Source organism: Odocoileus virginianus, unplaced genomic scaffold (assembly GCF_023699985.2).
Source record: "Odocoileus virginianus isolate 20LAN1187 ecotype Illinois unplaced genomic scaffold, Ovbor_1.2 Unplaced_Contig_61, whole genome shotgun sequence".
NCBI classification, from domain to species: Eukaryota; Metazoa; Chordata; class Mammalia; order Artiodactyla; family Cervidae; genus Odocoileus; species Odocoileus virginianus.
The window spans coordinates 59043-82374 of record NW_027224378.1 but is presented as its reverse complement, the minus strand read 5'-3'; the positions used below and the strand labels follow the sequence as shown (position 1 = coordinate 82374).

Below are 23332 nucleotides of genomic sequence, written 5' to 3'. Positions count from 1 at the left end.
AAATGGTGTTAAATTTTGCCAAAAGCATTTTCTGCATCTGTTGAGATGATCATGTGTTTTTTGTCCCTTCTTCTATTAATGTTGTTGTCTACAGTCAATAAATCATGTCCAACTCTTTGTGACCCCATGAACTACAGCACACCAGGCTTCCCTGTCCTTCACTATCTCCTAGAGTTTGCTCAAACTCATGTCATTGAGTCAGTGATGCCATCCAACCATCTCATCCTCTGTCACCCCATTCTCCCCATGCCCTTAATCTTTCCCAGCATTGGGGTCATTTTCAATGAGTCAGTTTTTCCATTTAGGTGGCCAAATTATTGGAACTTGAGCTTCAGCATCAGTCCTTCCAATGAATATTTAGGGTTGGTTTCCTTTAGGATTGACTGGTTTGATCTCCTTGCTGTCCAAGGGATTCTCAAGAGTCTTCTCCAGCACAATTCAAAAGCATCAATTCTTTGGTGCTCAGCCTTCTTTATGGTCTAACTCTCACATCTGTACATGACTACTGGAAAAACCACAGCTTTGACTATATGGACCTTTGTTGGCAAACTGATGTCTCTGCCTTTCTTTTTTAATAGTGAAAACTTTTATATTTGAATTAGCCAGCTGGACTCAGTTTAGATGATCCCAATTTTGTTGGCAACATCCAAAGCATCATAGTCAGGAGCCAGTCAAACATATGTCTTCTTCTTTCCATCAGGCCTGATCATGGTATTGACCTTAGCCATGTCAATGTCATAGAGTTTCTTCACAGCCTGTTTAATTTGGTGCTTGTTGGCCTTGACATCCACAATGAATACCAGTGTGTTGTTGTCTTCTATTTTCTTCATGGCTGACTCGGTGGTGAGGGGGAATTTGATGATGGCATAGTGGTCAAGTTTGTTTCTCCTAGGGGCGCTCTTCGAGGATATTTGGGCTGCCTCCTGAGCTGCAGTGTTTTGGGCCACCGGAAGGTGGGTGACATATGGATATATATGTTTTTTTTTTTTTTTCTTTTGGTGGCTGTGGACATCTTTCAACACTGCCTTCTTGGCCTTCAAAGTCTTCACTTTGTCTTCAGGTTTACAAGGGGCTGGGGCTTCCTTCTTCACGTTCAGTTCCATCTTCATAAAAAGGCATCCCATCTTCATGAAAAGGCTCTGCTTTTCAATCCACTGCCTAAGCGTGTCATAGCTTTTGTTCCATGGAGCAAACATCTTTTAATTTTGTGGCTGCAGTCACCGTCCACAGTGCTTTTGGAGCCCAAGAAAATAAAGTATGTCTCTGTTTCCACTTTTTCCCCATTATTTGCCATGAAGTGATGGGACCTGATACCATGATCTTAGATTTTGATTTCTTTTATTTTTAATTAATTTATTTATTTCAATTGGAGGCTAATTACTTTATGATATTGTAGTGGGTTTTGTCATACATTGACATGAATCAGCCATGGGTGTACATGTGTTCCACATCCTGACCCTCCCTCCCACCTCCCACCTCATCCCATCCCTCAGGGTCATCCCAGTGCACCAGCCCCGAGCACCCTGTCTCATGCATTGAACCTGGACTGGTGATCTGTTTCACATATGATAATATACATGTTTCAATGCTATTTTCTCAAATCATCCCACCCTCGTCTTCTCCCACAGAGTCCAAAAGACTGTTCTATACATCTGTGTCTCTTTTGCTGTCTCGCATATAGGGTCATCATTACCATCTTTCTAAATTCCATATATATGCATTAGTATACTGTATTGGTATTTTTCTTTCTGACTTACTTCACTCTGTATAATAGGCTTCAGTTTCATCCACCTCATTAGAACTGATTCAAATGCATTCTTTTTAATATCTGAGTAATATTCCATTGTGTATATGTACCACTTCTTTCTTACCCGATCATCTGCAGATGGACATCTAGGTTGCTTCCATGTCCTGACTCTTGTCAACAGTGCTGCAATTAACAATGGAGTACATGTGTCTCCTTCAATTTTGGTTTCCTCGGTAAGTATGCCCAGCAGTGGTATTGCTGGAACATATGGCAGTTCTATATCCAGTTTTTCAAGGAATCTCCACACTGTTCTCCATAGGGGCTGTACTAGTTTTCATTCCCACCAACAGTATAAGAGGGTTCCCTTTTCTTCCCACCTTCTCCAGCATTTATTGTTTGTAGACTTTTTGATAGCAGCAATTGTGACTGGCATGAGATAGTACCTCATTGTGGTTTTGATTTGCATTCCTTTGAGGAGTGATGTTGAGTATCTTTTCATGGGTTTGTTAGCCATCTGATGTCTTCTTTGGAGAAATGACTGTTTAGTTCTTTGGCCCATTTTTTGCTTGGTTCATTTATTTTTCTGGAATTGAGCTGCATGAGCTGCTTGTATATTTTGGAGATTGATTCTTTGTCAGTTCCTTCAGTTTCTATTATTTTCTGCCATTCTGAAGGCTGTCTTTTCACTTTGCTTATAGTTTCCTTTGTTGTGCAAAAGCATGTAAGTTTAATTAGGCCCCATTTGTTTATTTTTATTTCATTTCCATTACTCTGGGAGGTGGGTCATAGAGGATCCTGCTGTGGTTTATGTCAGAGAGTGTTTTGCCTATTTTTTCCTCTAAGAGCTTATAGTTTCTAGTCTTACATTTAGATATTTATTCCATTTTGAGTTTATTTTTATGTATGGTGTTACAAAGTTCTAGTTTCATTCTTTTACAAGTGGTTGACCAGTTTTCCAAGCACCACTCATTAAGGTATTATCTTTCCACCATTGTATATTCTTCCCTCCTTTGTCAAAGATAAGGTGAGTGAATTTATCTCTGGGCCTTCTATTTTGTTCAGTTGATCTATATTTCTGTCTTTGTGCAAGTACCATACTGTCTTGATGACTGTGGCTTTGTAGTATACTCTGAAGTCAGGCAGATTGATTCCTCCAGTTCCATTCTTCTTTCTTAAGATTGCTTTGGCTATTCACGTTTTTTGTATTCCCATACAAATTGTGAAATTATTTGTTCTAGTTCTCTGAAAAATACTGTTGGTAGCTTGATAGCGATTGGAATGAATCTATAGATTGCTTTGGGTAGTATACATATTTTCACTATATTGATTCTTCTGATTCATAAACATGGCATATTTCTCTATCTATTTGTGTCATGTTTGATATCTTTCATCAGTGTGTTATAGATTTCTATATATAGGTCTTTTCTTTCTTTAGGTAGATACATTCCTAAGTATTTTATTCTTTTCGTTGCAATGGTGAATGTAATTGTTTCCTTAATTTCTCTTTCTATTTTCTCATTGTCAGTGTATAGGAATGCAAGGGATTTCTGTTTGTTAGTTTTATATCTTGCAACTTAATATATTCATTGATTAACTCTAGTAATTTTCTGATGGAGTCTTTAGGTTTTTCTGTGTGAGGATCATGTCATCTGCAAACAGTGAGAGTTTTACTTCTTCTTTTCCAATCTGGATTCCTTTTATTTCTTTTTCTTCTGATTGCTGTGGCTAAAACTTCCAAAACTATGTTGAATAGTAGTGGTGAGAGTGGGCACCCTTGCCTTGTTCCTGACTTTAGGGGAAATGGTTTCAATTTTTCACCATTGAGGATAATGTTTGCTGTGAGTTTATCATATATGGCTTTTATTATGTTGAGGTATTTTCCTTCTATGCCTGTTTTATGGAAGGTTTTAATCATAAATGGATGTTGAATTTTGTAAGTCTTTCTCTGCATCTATTGAGATAATCATTAGGTTTTTAGCTTTAAATTTGTTAATGTGGTGTATCACATTGATTGATTTGCAAATATTAAAGAATCCTTGCATCCTTGGGATAAAGCCCACTTGGTCATGATGTATGATCTTTTAAATATGTTGTTGGATTCTGTTTGCTAGAATTTTGTTAAGGATTTTTGCATCTATTTTCTTTAGTGATGCTGACCTGTAGTTTTCTTTTCTTTTTTTTGTGGCATCTTTGTCTTGTTTTGGTATTAGGGTGATGGTGGCCTCATAGAATGAGTTTGGAAGTTTACCTTCCTCTGCAATTTTCTGGAAGGGTTTGAGTAGGATAGGTGTTAGCTCTTCTCTAAATTTTTGGTTGAATTCAGCTGTGAAGCCGTCTGATCCTGGGCTTTTGTTTGTTGCAAGATTTCTGATTACTGTTTCGATTTTGTGCTTGTGATGAGTCTGTTAAGATTTTCAATTTCTTACTGGTTCAGTTTTGGAAAGTTATACTTTTCTGGTAATTTGTCCATTTCTTCCAAGTTGTCCATTTTACTGGCAGATAGTTGCTGATAGTAGTCACTTATGATCCTTCATATTTCTGTGTTGTCTGTTTTGATCTCTCCACTTTCATTTCTAATTTTGTTGATTTGATTCTTCTCCCTTTGATTCTTCATGAGTCTGGTTAATGGCTTATCTATTTTATTTATCTTCTCAAAGAACCAGCTTTTAGCTGTCTATTTTTGCTGTGGTTTCCTTTGTTTCTTTTTCATTTATTTCTGCCCTAATTTTTCTGATTTCTTTCCTTCTACTGACCTGGGGTTCTTCATTTCTTCCTTTTCTAGTTGCTTAAGGTTTAGGGTTAGACTATTTATTTGATTTTTCTAATTTTTCTCTTGTTTCTTGAGGTAAGCTTGTATTGCTATGAAACTTCCCATTAGCACTGCTTTTACTGAATCCCATAGGTTTTGGGTTGTTGTGTTTTCATTTTCATTCATTTCTATGCATATTTTTATTATTTTTTAATTTCCTCTGTGGTCTGTTGATTTTTCAGAAGCGTGTTGTTTAGTCTCCATATGTTGGTATTTTTAATAGTTTTTTTTCCCCCATAGTTGACATCTAATCTTACCACATTGTGATCAGAAAAGATGCTTGGAATGATTTCAATGTTTTTGAATTTACCAAGGCTAGATTTATGGCCCAGGATGTGATCTATCCTGGAGAATGTTCCTTGTGCACTTGAGAAAAAGGTGAAATTCATTTTTGGGGGTGAAATGTCCTATTGATACAACTTAGGTCTAACTGGTCCATTGTATCATTTAAATTTTGTATTTCTTTGCTAATTTTCTGTTTAGTTGATCTATCCATAGGTATGAGTGGGGTATTAAAGTCTCCACTATTATTGTGTTATTGTTAATTTCCCCTTTCATACTTGTTAGCATTTGCCTTACATATTGCAGTGCTCCTATGTTGGGTGTATATATATTTATAATTGTTATATCTTCTTCTTGGATTGATCCTTTGATCATTATGTAGTGTCCTTCTTTGTCTCTTTTCACAGCTTTTGTTTTAAAGTCTATTTTATCTGATATGAGTATTGCTACTCCTGCTTTCTTTTTGTCTCCCTTTTTATGCAATATCTTTTTCCAGCCCTTCACTTTCAGTCTGCATGTGTCCCTTGTTTTGATAGGAGTCTCTTGTAGACAGCATATATATCTTTTGTATCCATTCAGCCAGTCTTTGTCTTTTGGTTGGAGTGTTCAACCCATTTACATTTAAGGTAATTATTGATAAGTATGATCCCATTGCCATTTACTTTGTTGTTTTGGGTTTGAGTTTATAACCTTTTCTGTGTTTCCTGTCTAGAGAAGATCCTTCAGCATTTGTTGAAGAGCTGGTTTGGTGGTGCTGAATTCTCTCAGCTTTTGCTTGTCTTTAAAGCTTTTGATTTCTCCTTCATATTTGAATGAGGTTCCTACTGGGTACAGTAATCTGGGTTGTTGGGTTTTCTATTTCATCAATTTAAGTATGTCCTGTCATTCCCTTCTAGCCTGAAGAGTTTCTATTGAAAGATCAGCTGTTATCCTTATAGGAATCCCCTTGTGTGTTATTTGTTGCTTTTCCCCTTGCTGCTTTTAATATTTGTTCTTTGTGTTTGATCTTCATTAATTTGATTAATATGTGTCTTTGAGTGTTTCACCTTGGGATATCCTGTTTGGGATTCTCTGGGTTTCTTGGACTTGGGTGACTATTTCCTTCCCCATTTTAGGGAAGTTTTCAACTATTATCTCCTCAAGTATTTTCTCATGGCCTTTCTTTTTGTCTTCTTCTTCTAGGACTTCTATGATTCGAATGCTGGAGTGTTTGCCATCGTCCCAGAGGTCTCTGAGGTTGTCCTCATTTCTTTTAATTCTTTTTTCTTTTTTCCTCTCTGCTTCATTTATTTCCACCATTCTATCTTCCACCTCACTTATCCTATCCTTCTGCCTCAGTTATTCTACTGTTGGTTCCCTCCAGAGTGTTTTTGATCTCAGTTATTGCATTTTTTAAAATTGATTGACTCTTATTTATTTTCTAGGTCCTTGTTAAGCAATTCTTGCATTTTCTCAACCCTTTTCTCCAGACTATTTATCTGTATCTCCATTTTGTTTTCAAGATTTTGAATCATCTTTACTATCATTATTCTGAATTCTTTTTCAGGTGGACTCCTATCTCCTCCTCTTTTGTTTGGTTTGGTGAGCATTTATCCTGTTCCTTTACCTGCTGGGTATTTATCTGCCTTTTCATCTTGTTTAGATTGCTGTGTTTGGGGTGGCCTTTCTGTATGCTGGAAGTTTGTGGTTCCTCTTTATTGTGGAGGTTCCTCCTTGTGGGTGGGGTTGGATGAGTGGCTTGTCAAGGTTTCCTGGTTAGGGAAGCTTGTGTTGGTGTTCTGGTGGGTGGAGCTGGATCTCTTCTCTCTGGAGTGCAATGAAGTGTCCAGTAGTGAGTTTTGAGGTGTCTATGGGTTTGGTGTGACTTTTGGCTGCCTGTATTTTAATGCTCAGGGTTATGTTCCTGTGTTGTTGGAGAATTAGCTTGGTATGTCTTGCTCTGAAACTTGTTGGCTCTTGGGTGGAGCTTGGTTTCAGTGTAGGTATGGAGGCTTTTGGATGAGCTCTTGTTGATTAATTTTCCCTGGAGTCAAGAATTTTCTGGTGTTCTCAAGTTTTGGATTTAAGTCTCCTGCCTCTGGCTTTCAATCTTATTCTTACAGTAGCCTCAAGACTTCTCCATCCATACAGCACCAATGATAAAATATCTAGGTTAATGGTGAAAAGATTCTCCACAGTGAGGGACACCCAGAGAGGTTCACAGAGTTACATGGAGAAGAGAAGAGGAAGGAGGGAGATAGAGGTGACCAGGAGGAGAAGAGGGGGAATCAAAAGGGGAGAGAGCAATCTAGCCAGTAATCAATTCCCTATGTGCTCTCCACAGTCTGGAACACTCAGAGAGGTTCACAGAGTTACATAGAGAAGAGAAGAGGGAGGAAGGAGATAGAGGTGACCAGGAGGAGAAGAGGGGGAGTCAAAAGGAGAGAGACAGATCTAGCCAGTAATCAGTTCCCTAAGTGTTCTCCACAGCCTGGAACACCCAAAGAGATTCACAGAGTTGGGTAGAGAAGAGAAGGGGGAGGGAGGAGATAGAGGTGACCTGGGGGAGAAAAAGGAGAGTCAAAAGGGGAGAGAGCAATCAAGCCAGTAATCACACTCCTAAACAAAAATGGGTACTGAAGATGGGATTCTTAAAGGTACAAAATTGGTAACAAATACCAAAAAGCAAAGATTAAAAAATCTATAGTAGACATTAGACTCTCAAAAATACAATGTAAAAAAAAATCACAAAACTTATTAAAAAATATGAAGTTTGCTTTAAAAATAGGGTCTTTTTTGCAAGGTAATAGTAGGTTATAAAAATGAAAATTAAAGGAGTAATAAAGAACTTAAAATTTTAAAAAATTAAATTAAAAAATGATAATAGTAAAATATATCTAGGAATTTCTCTGGAGCTGTTGAGGGCAGTGTGGGGTCAGTTCAGTTTCAGATAGCTCCTTGTTCCAGCTTATACTTCTCAAGGTCTATAGGCCCCTTCCAGTGTAGTCGGTTTTAATCTGTTGCACCTGTCACTTCCAAAGCAGGTCCCAGCCCCTTGGTTTCCTGGGTGCACAGTGAGAGCACTATCTCAGGTGTGCTCTGTGTCTCCTCTGGGGAGCTGATCTCTGACTGCAATGCTCCTGGTGGATGTCAACCGTCCAGGATCCCAGGAAGACTTGGTTAGCAACTGGGAGCCTGCTCACAGTTTGGTGGAGGATGCCATCTCTGGGGCCGAGATTGCCCCTCACCTTCTGGCTCTGGCTGTCGCCTGCCTGCCTCTCTGCCTCCGGTGGGGGAGTGGCCAGTCCACAGCCGGCTAGCTCTCCTCTGGTATTCGCTCAGTCCTGTGTTCTGTGAGTGGGCCAGACTGTGCCTTAGAGCTTTTCACGGAAAAATGCTCTCTCTCTTTTTTTATTCTCTCTCAGGCAATCCCACAGTTTGGGTTGCTATCTCACGTTAGCTCCCTCAGATTGTCCTCAGGGCATTCAGGCCTGGTCCTTACCCTAAGCATGCAGCCCACGCCTCCCTGTTCAGCCCCCACTCACTGGTGGCAGACATGAGTGTCTGGGCTACTTCTCTGCTGGGAGTTGCAGTTAGGCACATAATCTGTGGGGTTTTTTTGTTTTTTTTTTTTTTTTCCCGGTTATGTTGCCCTCTGAGATTCCAAAACTCCCCACAGACCCGCCAGTGAGAGGGATTCCTGGCATTTGGAAACTTCTCCTCCTTCACGACTCCTTACCCAGGATGGGTCTCTGTTCCTAACTCTTTTGTCTCACTTTTATCTATTTTATCCCATCTCCTTTTGAAGAGAATGGGCTGCCTTTCTGGGTGCCTGGTGTCCTCCACTGGTGTCCAGAAGTTGTTTTGTGGAATTTGTTCAGCGTTCAAATGATCTTTTGATGAATTTTTCGGTGAGCAAGTGGTCTTCCCGTCCTATTCCCCTGTCATCTTAGGACCGCCCCCTGACCTTAGATTTTGAATGTGGAGTTTTAAGCCAGTGTTTTCGCTCTCCTTTCACACTCATCAAGAGGCTTTTTAGTTCCTCTTTGCTTTCTGCCATTAGAGTGGTATTATCTGCATATCTGAGGTTGTTGATATTTCTCCCAGCAGTCTTGATTTCAGCTTGTGATTCATCCAGCCCAACATTTTACATGATGTACTCTGCATATTGTCACCCTGCTTATTTAATTTATATGCAGAGTACATCATGAGAAATGCCAGGCTGGATGAAGCACAAGCTGGAATCAAGATTTCCAGGAGAAATATCAATAACCTCAGATATGCAGATGACACCACACTTATGGCAGAAAGCAAAGAACTAAAGAGCCTCTTGATGAAAGTGAAAGAGGAGAGTGAAAAAGTTGACTTAAAACTCAACATTCAGAAAACTAAGATCATGGCATTCAGTCCCATCATTTCATGGCAAATAGATGGGGAAACAATGGAAACAGTGACAGACTTTATTTTCTTGGGCTCCAAAATCACTGCAGATGGTGACTGTAGCCATGAAATTAAAAGACACTTGCTCCTTGGAAGAAAAGCTATGACCAAGCTAGACAGCATATTAAAAAGCAGAGACATTATTTTGCCAACAAATGTCTGTCTAGCCAAAGTTTGGGTTTTCCAGTAGTCATGTATGGATGTGAGAGTTGGACTATAAAGAAAGTTGAGCACTGAAGAATTGATGCTTTTGAACTGTGGTGTTGGAGAAGACTCTTGAGAGTCCCTTGGACAGCAAGGAGATCCAACCAGTCCATCCTAAAGGAAATCAGTCCTGAATATTCATTGGAAGGACTGATGCTGAAACTCCAATACTTTGGCCACCTGATGCGAAGAACTGACTCATTGGAAAAGACCCTGATGTTGGGAAAGATTGAAGGCAGGAGGAAAAGGGGATGACAGAGGATGAGATGGTTGGATGGCATCACTGATTCGATGGACATGAGTTTGAGCAAGCTCTGGGAGTTGGTGATGGACAGGGAAGCCTGGCATGCTGCAGTCCATGAGGTTGCAAAGAGTCAGACACAACTGAGCAACTGAACTGAACTGAACTCTGCAAAAAAGTTAAATAAGCAGGGTGACAATATACAGCCTTGACATACTCCTTTCCCAATTTTGAACCAGTCCATTGTTCCATGTCTGGTCCTAACTGTTGCTTCTTGACCTGCATGCAGATTTCTCAAGAGACAGGTAAAGTGACCTGGTATTCCCATTCCTTTAATTTTCCAGTTTGTTGTGATCCACACAGTGAAAGGCTTTAGCATTGTCAATGGAGCAGAAGGAGATGTTTTTTCTGGAATTCCCTTACTTATCTATTATCCAATAGATGTTGGAAATTTGATCTCTGATTCTTCTGCCTTTTCCAAATCCAGTTTGTGCATATGGAAGTTCTATTTTTTTAATTTTAATTGGAGGCTAATTACAATATTGTGGTGGTTTTTGCCATACATTCACATGAATCAGCCATGGGTGTACATGTGTTCCCCATCCTGACCCTCCCTCCCACCTCCCTCCCCATCCCATCCCTCAGGGTCATCCCAGTGCACCAGCCCTGAGCACCCTGCCTCATGCATCGAACCTGGACTGGTGATCTATTTCACATATGATAATATACATGTTTCAGTGCTATTCTCTCAAATCATCCCACCCTCGCCTTCTCCCACAGAGTCCAAAAGTCTGTTTTTTACATCTGTGTCTCTTTTGCTGTCTCACATATAGGGTCATTGTTACCATCTTTCTAAATTCCATATATATGCATTAATATTTCACATACTGCTGAAGCCTAGCTTGAAGGATTTTGAGCATTACCTTGCTAGCATGTGAAATGAGCACAATTGTACAGTAGTGTGGACATTCTTTGGCATTGTAATGAATTACAGTTATTGATTTGTTGGTGATTAAATTAACCCTGTTTTTCTGATACAAATCCCACTTGGTCACGGTTTGTAACCATTTTCATATATTGCTAGATTTTATTTGCTTGTACATTGCTGAAGGATTTTCTGTGTCATAGGACACACTGGTTTGTGGTATCATTTTTTTTATTTGATATTTTTATCTGATTTTGTTATCATAGTAATCCTGGTATCACAAAATGAATTGAGGTGTTCCCTCCTCTTCCATTTTTGGACAACTTTGTGAAAAGCTAGTAATTTTTTTTCAGCGTTTGTTATAATTCAAAAGTAAAGCTATCAGAGAGTACCCATAACACATATGATGGTGCACTTAAAGATGTCCTACATTTCTCTGAAGTTCTATTGATTTTTCTTCATTCTAGTTTCTCTTTAGATTGCATAGTCACTATCAATCTATCCATTTTCAAGCTTGCTTATTCTTTCTTATGCCAGTTCATGTACACTGCTAAGATTCTCTAATAATTTTTTTTCATTTTCATTACTGTAATTTCCTACTCCAGAGTTTCTTTTTTAAAAAATAATTTCTGCCACTTTAGTGATATTCTTTGATAAAGCATTGTCTTTATATGGTCTCTTACTTTCTTAAAAATGGTTTTCATTAGCTCTTTTAACATATTTATAATACATACTTTGAGGTCTTTGTTAAATCAGACATCTGGCTCTCTCAAAGTCAATTTCCATTGCCTGCTTCGTTTTACTGTGCATCAGTCATATATTCCTTTTTCTTCACACACGTCATAAGTTTTGTTCAAAACTGGACAATTTCAGTACAGCAACTTTGGGTGCTGATTCCCCTTACTGCTCTCCAAGGCTTGTTTGTAATATTATTTTCTTATTTGTTTACTTTTTGAGTTGGCTAGGCTATTTTATTAGAGTCTATTTGCCCTGCAATATTAAGCCATTTATGTTGTTCCTTAGCAAGTACAGCCTTACAAAATCTACACAGTCATTCTAGGACTATAATGATTTTAACAGGGTTCAACTTGATGGTATATTCCCCTAATCTCTCTGTTAAACTGCGTGTTTCCTTTTGTATATCACTCAGCCCTTCCACCACACTAATTCCTGAGTGATTATTGTTGTTTAATCATTCAGTTGTGTCCAGCCCTAATCTGACCCCATGGACTATGGACCACCAGGCTCCTCTGTCCATGGGAATTCCCAGGCAAGAATACTAAAGTGGGTTGCTATTTCCTTCTCCAAGGGATCTTCTCAAGCCAGGGATCAGATTCATGTGTCCTGTACTGGCAGACTGATTCTTTACCACTGAGCCACCTGACAAGGCCTCCTGAGTGATTGTTCTATTATTTTTTACAATGTCCTAGGGCACATAGTGTTTCATAGTCTGATCCAATTAATTCAGACAGGGAAACAGTTTGAAGCCAGTTTTGAGGTTTGTTCTGACCCCAAGAGGGCTCTTCTTACCAATATCCTTCTATGGTTCTTTTTGGTGAACTATATAGTGTTTTACTTATAACTGTTAAGTAATTAATTAAAAGAAGAAACTGTTTTTGAGACTGCCCTTAGGCTTGAACTGCCTACACTCTGTTTCAAATATAATCAGTTCCTTTGAGGGACCTCTTTTCATATGAACTTCCTTACCCCTAGGACCAATGCTCTGTGTCACTAATTTGGGCACATGAAGGTGTAATGGGTTGAATGTTGGCCACTCTGGAGAACTCTCTGTCTGATGTCATGGAACCTGCTGAAATATGTGGGAGACCAACCAGGTATTTAAGAATATTAAATCAGCAGAAATACTGCCATCTTGAACTGAAGGGGAAAAGACAGGACAAAATGAAGGAAGGCTCTCAGATATCTGAGTTTATACAGATTAAAAAAAAATGGGCCAATCGAAATACTCAGCTGAAAAAGTGCTACCTTTCAAGAAAAAGGAAGAATGATTCCCATGAGAAGAACCTTGGACAAAGAAGCAGAAACTCACCCATACCAGATTAGATAAATTAGATAATTTAGATGATGAGACTTGGAACTTTCTAAGCTAATGATATTTGCATGAGAGTTTAGCCTTAGAGTTGACACTCCAGTGAGTTGAGAGTTTGGGGATATTAGGATGGGTTGAATGTATTTTTGTACATGGGAGAGAGATGAATTTGGGGGACCCTGAGGAAAACTGTAATGAGTTGATTATACCTTCCTCCCCCACAAATAAAAGATATGCATAGCCAGAGTCTATAAATGTGAAATGATTTAGAAAAAGAGTCTTTGCAGATGTAATTAAGATAATGACCTCAAGATGAGGTCATTTTGCATTATAAGAGTGGATCCAAATCCAAAAACAAATGTCTTTATAAGAAGAAAAGGGACGGGGGAGTAAGGCAAAGAGGAGAAGGTCATGTGAAGACCAGGGCAGAGCCTGTACTTAGGCACCATCAAACCAAGGAATACCCAGAGGTACTAGAAGCTGGAAGAGGAAGAAAAAGATTCTTCCCTAGAGCCTTCAGGATTATGTCCCTGCTGATAACTTGATTTCTGACTTCTGGCCTCCAGAACTATGAGATATTAAATATATGCTGTTTTGGAACAAGTATCTTTGCTTCTTTGTTTTGCTTTGTTTATTTGCTTTACAATAAGAAACAGTGTTTTTATGGAGTTATAGCCTCTGAACTTCTGGGCTTGCCTCTCCTATTTAGAACTTTTTGCCTATCACTGAGCTGGGATATAGGTTTTCAAGCTTAGCATTCTCAGCTTACAGTGCCTATGGTAGTGCCTCCGTCCTACAGGTAAAACCAGGGTAGGAAGGAATCCCCTGCATTCTGGGTGACTTGCCAAGACTAGTTTCTTCAATTCATAAGGGGAAAGAATGAGAAGTACTGGTGACTTGCTCTTCCCAATGAGATAAAGTAAGCCATGACTTGGAACTGATAGGACAGGGAATACTGTCTTATTGATCATACACACCATTGGTGGAACATTCATCAGTCTGATTTTCATAGAGAGGAAGGGAGCAAATCATAGCTCAAATGCTAGATTCTTGCTATTCTTACTTAGTTTTAGTACATTTTTCTTGAGTAAATATTCCATCATTTTCTGTATAACCATAGGACAATATCCACTGACTTTAAATAATTGGAATTGTCTATGGTTTTTAATAGCTTTGCTTATTTCACTGGAGAGAAGGTCCACAAAATTCCTCACTATTATTTTGGAATTGGAACTCCCTTATTAGTTTTTATTGGATAATTGATTTTTATTTAATTTTTAGATAATTTTAGATTCATATGCAGTTGTAATAAAGAATACAGAGAGATCCCATTTGCCCTTTACTATTTCCCCTAATAATAATACCTTGCAAAACTATAATACAGTATTCCAACCAGAATATTGACATTGACAAAGTCAAGATACAGAACATTTCATCTCAACAAGGAGCTTTCATGTTGTTTCACAGCTACAGCCACCTCCCTCAGAGACTAAGGGCCTTATGGTCACCATCAATAACATCACTAGGGGAGCACTAAAAGGAGAAGATGGGGTGGGACAGGAGATAGGTAGGATTTTGAAGAAATAATGGCTAAAAATGTCCCAAATATGAGGAAAGATACGGATATACAAATACAAGAATCTCAATTAACTCCAAGTACAATAAACAAAGAGACACAGTATAATCAAACTGTCAAGCTAAAAAGACAATCTTGAAAGCAGCAGGAGAAGAGTACTCATCACACAGAAGGAATCTCCAATAAGATTATCATTGGATTTTTCAATAGAAACATTGTAGGCCATAATGCAGCAGGATAATAGTATTTAAAGTGCTGAAGGAAAGAAGAACTGTTGAGAATACTATACATGGCAAAACTGTCCTTCAAAAATGAAAATGAAGGAAAAATTAAAACATTCCCAAATAAACAAAAGCTAAGGGAGTTCATTAATGTTAATGTGTTAATGCTCATTAATAATACCCTGTAAGAATAAAGTCCTTCAAATCGAAAAGAAATGATACTAGATTCAAATCATATACACTTAATTTAAAATCATATGAAAATGTCAAAATTTTCAGTGAAAGTAAATACATAGACAAATATAAAACATATTATTTTAACTTTGAAAATGAACTAAAATTATCTTTTTTCAAAGACAACCTGATCGTATTAGTAAAAACCCTACAGAATCCACACTGTTAGAACTAATAAAAAATTCAATCTACACATAAAAATTGTATTTGTATACACTAAAATGAAAAGCCAAAAAGGAAATTAAGAATTATTCATTTTAAATAGCATCAAAAAGAATGAAATACTTAAGAAAAACTTAACCAAGAAGGGGAAAATATTGTACATCAAACACTACAAAAATTTGTTGAAAGAAATTGAATAGGACAAATTTTTAAAATCCCATGTTCATGTATTGAAAGATTTAATATTGTTAAGATGTCAGTACTAATCAAATAAATCTATAGGTTCAATGGAATTCCTACCAAAATTTTTGCAGAAACAGAAAAATCCATCCTAAAATTGACATGGACTATCAAGGTACCCCCAAATAGCTACATATTGAAAATGAAGAACAAAGTTGAAGGTATCCCACTTCCTGATTTCAAAACTTATTACAAAGCTACAATAATCAAAACAGTGTGGTACTGGCATAAAGATGGGCATATATACTAATGAAATGGAACAAAGGGCCCAGAAATAATCATGGTATATATGACCATATTATATTTTACAAGTATATCAAGGCCATTCAACGAGGAAAAAACATCTATCCAACAAAAGGTGTTGGGAAAAATGAATATTCACTTATGGAAGAATGAAGTTGGACTGCTGTCATATACCATGTTTAAATTTTACACAAAATGGACTGAAGACTTAAACATAAGAGCTAAAAATATAAAACTTTTAGAAGAAAACAGGGCAAAAGTTTCAGGACATTCAATTTGGCCATGATTTCTTGGATATGACACCAAAAGTACAGATAACAAAAGAAAAATAGATAAATAGGACTATATCAAAAATTGAAAGTTCATCAAAGAACACAATAAGTGCAATGAAAAGAATGGGAGAAAATATTTGTAAATCAAGTATCTGATAACAGGTAAATATTCAGAGTATATAAGGAATATCTAAAATTCAATAGCAAACAAAAACCACAAGCAACTCAATTCAAAAATAGGTGAAGGATTTGAATAGACATTTCTCCAAAAACTATATTACAAATGTTCTTTAAGCACAAGAAAAGATGATCAAGATCACTAATGATTAGGGTAATGTAATTAAATACACAATGTGATATAACCTCACAGCAATTAGGATGTTTACTACAGAAGAAGGAAGAAAGGAAGAAAGTAACAAGTGTCAGTGAAGATGTGGAGAAATTCGAACTCTGTGCATTGTTGTTGAGAGTATAAAATGGTGTATGAACAATGGACAGCAACATTGAACTTCCTAAAAAAGTTAACAGTAGAATTACCTTCAAGTAGTCAGTCAGTTCAGTCACTCAGACGTGTATGACTCTTTGGGACCCCATGGACTCCTGAACGCCAGGCTTCCCTATCCATCACCAACTCCCTGAGTTTGCTCAAACTCATGTCCATCGAGTCAGCGGTGTCATCCAACCATCTCATCCTCTGTTGTCCCCTTCTCCTCCTGCCTTCCATCTTTCCCAGGATCAGGGTCTTTTATAATGAACTAGTTCTTCACATCAGGTGGCCAAAATATTGGAGCTTCAGCTTCAACATCAGTCCTTCCAATGAATATTCAGGACTGATTTCCTTTAAGATGGACTGGTTTGATCTCCTTGCTGTCCAAGGGACTCTCAAGAGTCTTCTCCAACACCACAGTTCAAAAGCATCAATTCTTTGGCTCTCAGCTTTCTTCATGATCCAACTCTCACATTCATACATGACTACTGGAAATTCTATAGCTTTGACTATACAGACATTTGTGGGCAAAGTAATGTCTCTACTTTTGAATATGCTGTCTAGATTGGACATCCTATTCTTTCCTCTATTTCTTTGTATTGATTACCTAGGAAGGCTTTCTTATCTCTCCTTGTTATTCTTTGGAACTCTGCATTCAGATGGCTGTACCTTTCCTTTTCTCCTTTGCCTTCTCTTTTTTCTTTCTCTTTGCTTCCCTTCTTTTCTCAGCTATTTGGTTTTTTTTAAGAATATCTTATTTTTTTGTTTTATTTTTTTTCACCTTTATGCACCTGAACTCAACATATTTATTTTTTTTCATTTATTTTTATTAGTTGGAGGCTAATTACTTTACAATATTGTAGTGGTTTTTGCCATACATTGACATGAATCAGCCATGGATTTACATGTGTTCCCCATCCTGATCCCTCCCTCCCACCTCCCTCTCCAACCCATCCCTCTGGGTTTTCCCAGTGGGCCAACCCTGAGCACTTGTCTCATGCATCCAACCTGGGCTGGCGATCTGTTTCACACTTGATATTCGCTCAGATCATCCCACCCTCGCCTTCTCCCACAGAGTCCAAAAGTCTGTTCTATACATCTGTGTCTCTTTTTCTGTCCTGCATATAGGGTTATCGTTACCATCTTTTTAAATTCCATATATATGCATTAGTATACTGTATTGGTGTTTATCTTTCTGGCTTACTTCACTCTGTATAATGGGCTCCAGTTTCATCCATCTCATTAGAACTGATTAAAGTGAATTCTTTTTAATGGCTGAGTAATATTCCATTGTGTATATATACCATAGCTTTCTTTTCCATTCAAGTCCCCCTCAGACAACCATTTTGCCTTTTGCATTTCTTATTCTCGGGATGGTTTTGATCACTGCTTCCTATACAATGTTATGAACCTCCATCCATAGTTCTTCAGGCACTCTATCAGATCTAATCCCTTGAATCTATTTGTCACTTCCACTGTATAATCATAAGGGACTTGATTTAGGTCATACTTGAATGGTCTAGTGGTTTTCCCTACTTTCTTCAATTTAAGTCTGAATTTTGCAACAGCAAGTTCATGATCTGAGTCACAGTCAGCTCCCAGTCTTGTTTTTCTGACTATATAGAGCTTCTCCATCTTCAGCTTCAAAGAATATAATCAATCTGATTTTGGTATTGACCATCTGGTGATGTCCATGTGTAGAGTCTTCTCTTGTGTTGTTGGAAGAGGGTGTTTGCTATGACCAGTGCATTCTCTTGGCAAAACTCTGTTAGCCTTTGCCCTGCTTCATTTTGTACTCCAAGGTCAAACTTGCCTGTTACTCCAGGTATCTCTTGACTTCCTACTTTTGCATTCCAGTCCCCTATGATGAAAAGGACATCTTTGTGTGTGTGTGTGTGTGTGTGTGTGTGTGTGTGTTAGTTCTAGAAGGTCTTGTAGGTCTTCATAGAACCATTCAACTTCAGCTTCTTCAGCATAGTGGTTGGGCAAAGATTTGGATTACTGATATATTGAATGGTTTGCCTTGGAAACAAACAGAGGTCATTCTGTCATTTTTGAGATTGCATACAAGTACTGCATCTGGATTCTTCTGTTGACTATGAGGGCTACTCCATTTCTTCTAAGGGATTCTTGCCCACAGTAGTAGATATAGTGGTCATCTGAATTAAATTTACCCATTCTGGTCCATTTTAGTTCACTGATTCCTAAAATGTCGATGTTCACTCTTGCCATCTCCTGTTTGACCATTTAAATTTACCTTGATTCATGGGACTAACATTCCAGGTTCCTGTGCAATATTGTTCTTTATAGCATTGGACTTACTTCATAACCAGTCACATCCACACCTGGACATTGTTTTTGCTTTGGCCCCATCTCTTCATTCTTTCTGGAGTTATTTCTTTATTCCTCTCCAGTAGCATATTGGGCACCTACCGACCTCGGGAGTTCATCTTTCAGTGTCATATCTATGAACCATGCCATGTAGGGCCACCCAAGATAGACAGGTCATAGTGGTGACAAAACATGGTCCTGGAATGGCAATCCACTTCAGTATTCTTGCCTTGAGAAACCCATGAACAGTATGAATAGTATGAATAGAATTACCTTATCTTCCAGTAATTCCACTTCTGGATATATTCCCAAAAGAATTGAGAGCAGAGTCTTCAAGATATATTTGTATGGCTGCATTATTCATAATTCTCAAAAGGTGGAAACAACCCAACCTTGCATTAATGAATGAATGAATAAACAAACTGTGGTGTATCTATATTACCCGATCTTATAAAGGAAGTTCTGACATGTGTTATAACATCGATAAATTTGAGGACATTTTGTTAAGACAAATAGTGTATGATTCCACTTATTTGAGATACCTAGGGTAGTCAAATTCATAGAAACAGACAGAGGACGGTGGTTGACAGTGGACAGAAATGCAACAAATGGGCAGTATTTGTTTCATGATTATAGAGTTTTAGTTTAAGAAGATAAAGAGTTCTGTTTGGAGAGAGGACAGTGTCATGGTTACCCAACAATGTGAATGTATTTAATTCTATTGTATTTTACATTTTAATGGTTAAAATGGAAAACTTTTGTCTATATTTTACTATAATTATGAATTTAAAAGAAGATAAAGATTGAATGTAAAAGAGCAAGTTTATTTCTGGACTCTGAATCCTATTGCGTTGGTGTGTGTCTATCCTTATGCTAGTACTACATAGTCTTAATTATTGTAGTTTTGTAATAATATTAAAAATCAGGAAGTGTGGTTCCTTCAAGACTACTGTTATTTTTTAAAGAGTTTTGTTGTTGTTGTTGTTGTTCTGGTCTTGCTGAGTTTTCCATATGGATTTTAGAATCAAAAGTCAGATAGCATTCTGACAGGAATTGTGTTAAATCAGTGGACCAATTTTAGGAGTACTGCCATCTTAATAATATTAAGTCTTCCAATTATTGAACATAGGATATCTTGTCAGTTATTTTTGTAAATTTTCAACAGTGATTTTTAGTTTTCAAAGTAAAAATTTTGCATTTCTTTCATTAAATTTATTGTTCTCCCTACTCCAACTTTCCCAATGGAGAGTTTGGGAGACCATATTAGAGCCTAACAAAGGTAGAAGTCTAGGCTCTCCACTAAACATTTTCAGTTTTGGGGAGGAATTAGGCCACACTTTTTCCTTGATTTTTGTTGGAATAGAAAACTTACTGTTTAAAAGTTTTCTATCTTGATTCCCCTTTTATGATACTTTAGCTATGAAGAACAAATTTGGTATTTAGTGCTTTTTTTCCCCTCTTATTCATGTTTTGGGGTTACAATCTTCTGTTTTAATTTGGTATATATGAGGCAAAAAGAAAACCCAGGAGACTTGTTATCATGTTGTTCCTTTAGTCCTGAGGTTCTGAGCCTGGCTTCCTTTTTCTCTCCACTTTCAGAGTCTTAAGTTTGTTTTTTATATGTTCATAGGTTTCAGCTGCACTTATCAGGAAAACTATGAAAAATTAGATCTACTCCATCTTCCCAGAAGTGGAACATCGCTAATCAAAACTTAAAATACAGTTGTTCAACCAGCTATACACCCATTTGAATTAGTGTTACCCATTCCATATTTAATCATTCTAATGCATTAGTGTGTTCATACTATCACTTAACAAAGGACTTTTGAGCATCTCTTTGTCCTGAGAACTAATAAATAAGACCCCATGCTTGTCTTCAAGGAGTTTAGAATCTAGTGAGGGGAGATAAAAGGATATTTGATAAAAATATTTTTTTCAAAGGTGCAGTGGCCTTGCAAAGAGGAGACGTCTGCATGATATATAACATAGGAGATTCTGTCAACATCTAGCTGAAATCTAAATATGGTATCCCTTTAGTTTCCCCTTAACTATCTAAGTCTACCAACCTAGTAAACCTTTTAACAAAGGTCAGTTCAGTTCAATTCAGTCACTCAGTCATGTCCAACTCTTTGCAACCCCATGGACTGCAGCACGCCAGGCTTCCCTGTCCATCACCAGCTCCCGGAGCCTGCTCAAACTCATGTCCATCGAGTCGGTGATGCCATCCAACCATCTCATCCTTGTCATCCCCTTCTCCTCCTGCTTTCAATCTTGCCCAGCATCAGAGTCTTTTCCAATAAGTCAGTTCTTCACATCAGGTATTTAACAAAGCTAAATGAATGAATTGGCTTAAGAAAATTTATTTCTATTAAACCAAGAGTACTCTTTGTATTTACTTATATTTTTATAAATGCTCATAAACTTATCTGCTTATTAATATAAAATGGGGAGGTGATCAATGCCAAGATGCCTCTAGTCTATAACTGGATTTAAATTTTTCCCATCTCTGGGGGGAAAATTAAGTAGAATGTTTTTGAATGAGAGAAATACTTGGATATTTGTTTTTTGGATAACTCTCTTATACTTAAAATTTCTCACAAATTAGTGACAGAGTTTCCATGACTACATCTGAAATTTGTTCCATTTCTCTTAAATAAATTCACATGGCCAGGAGGTTTAAAATATTGAAAGAACATTAATGCATTCTTACTATTCTCTGCCATTTACTGGCCCTCATTTTACTCCTAGCCACATTTATCCAATGGGTTCCAACAGGAAAGTATTTCTTTTTTTTACAAAGGTTGGGCACAAATAGCACCCAATAATTATATTTCTCTCTGTCATCAGTTAATAGCATGTCTCTAGCAATGGCCCTCTCTTGTCCTGGTTTTTATCCTTACATCTAACACAGTAATCAAAGCCCTTTAATGTCTGTCCTCAACAATTTTATAGGTCTCAGCATATTTTATGCTTAACCTCTCTAAGCATATTCTTGTAGAATATGTTGTATTTTTCCTTGATTGTATGTATTTTCTTCTAAATTTGTACATGTATCTGAAGAAAAATATTAACCCATGAGAGATTTCCCAGTGCAACCACATAGGTTTCTTTAGATGCCTCTGCTATTCAAAAAAAAAAAAAAAATATATATATATATATATATATATTATATATATATTTAATGTCTTATCCTTCTTGAGTTCTTTTCTGCTTTAGAGTCTCTGTCTTCACATCTGGCCTGTAGAAATCTTATTTTTAAATTCAAGAATAACTGAATATCCAGACCTCCCTTCCCTTGGCTTTCTTCCCCCTTTTAGTGCTTTTTGTGGATTGGTATGTGTCAGTAAAATAGATAAGCACTTTTTTCTAGAGTAACATTGTCAAATGCCTACTCAAATAAATAAACACTTTCCTCCCAACTCATCACTTTGGAAGGACAAAAAGTTCATATGGTAACCTGTGAATGTGTGGATGTGTACATGAAATCTCCATCTTCCCCATTTATATGAATATAAAATATCTAAAGCAGATGTTTCTGTTCCCATGCTTTGTCTTTACATTGAAAAAAATAAGATTTTCCCTTGAAGTATTTATGGTGACATTATCCAATACTTGGCCAAAAAAAGCATGGTGTGATACTAGAATAAAAACATCAGAGAACAATTGTAAAAGCATTTAATATTTTACTATTATTATCATAAGTTATTATGTAAAAACTAAAATACAACCCATCATTCATACACCACACACACAAATCTATGCCAGCCTCCAAAAGAAAAACTTCACATAATCGCCCAGTGTTGTCTGTCTCAAACTTTTTTCATTCCAAAATCCTACATTATACAAAATAACATAATTCTGCTACCATAAGGCACATAAGAAAAATAAAATCTGGAGTAGCTATTTTTAATAGTTATATATAACTATGAATATTATGCTATTCATTAAAGATGTAGGATGCATGTAAAAAGCACACTTAATACTTCCAATACCTTTTTTTTTTTTTCCTCATGAAAGTAAGACTAGTTTTTTCTAGTAGTCTTTTTTCAGCTTTGAGGAATTATTGACAAATAAAAATTATATATATTTAGGTATACATTGTGATTGTTTTTAGGTGTACAATGTGATGATTTCATACAGATAAAAGTGATTTATACATTGCCATTACAGTATTACAGTATTCTGAATTTGACTATATATTTAGCTTTTCCGATGAGTTTTATACTTCTGTATATTTTTATGCTGCTACTTAGCATCCTTTTAATTCAATCTGAAGGACTCCCTTTAGCACTTCTTATAAAACAAGTTCAGTGGAAAAAACTCCAGCTTTTCTTTGAGAATGTCTTTCTCTCTCCATTTCTGAAAGTCAGCTTTACCAAATAATACAGAACTCTTAGTTGGCAGTTCATTTGCTTGTTTGTTTGTTTCCTTTGAGCACTTTTAATATACCATCCCACTATCTTCTGGCCTTCAAGATCCTGGCTGAGAAATCTGCCCATAGCTTGATGGAGCAAGGAGGAAGGGTTATTTGTATGTAATGAGTTTCCTTTCTCTTGCTGCTTTCAAAATTCAGACTCTGACTTTTGATCATTTGATTTAAATGTGCCTCAGGGTAACCTTCTTTGTGTTGATCTTGCTTGGGGGTACTTTTGCTTCATATATCCGGAGTTCCATATCCCTCCTAAGACTTAGGAAGTTTTCAGCAATTATTTCTTTAACAAGCTTTCTGTCCCTTTCTCTCTCTCTTCTCCTTCAGGGATTTCATAATGCATATATTCATTTTCTTGATGGTGTACCACAATTCCCAAGTTGCTTCACTCTTTTTTTATTCTTTTAGCTTTTTGCTCCTCTAACTGGCTAATGTGAACGGTTTTGAGTTTTCTTTGTGG

At 37.1% G+C, this 23332-nt stretch overlaps 1 pseudogene; it reads right to left on the bottom strand.

Moving 5' to 3' along the window:
• Nucleotides 1–602: 602 nt before the first annotated feature.
• On the bottom strand, nucleotides 603–1103 carry LOC110125549 (large ribosomal subunit protein uL23 pseudogene; annotated as a pseudogene).
• Nucleotides 1104–23332: the final 22229 nt, after the last annotated feature.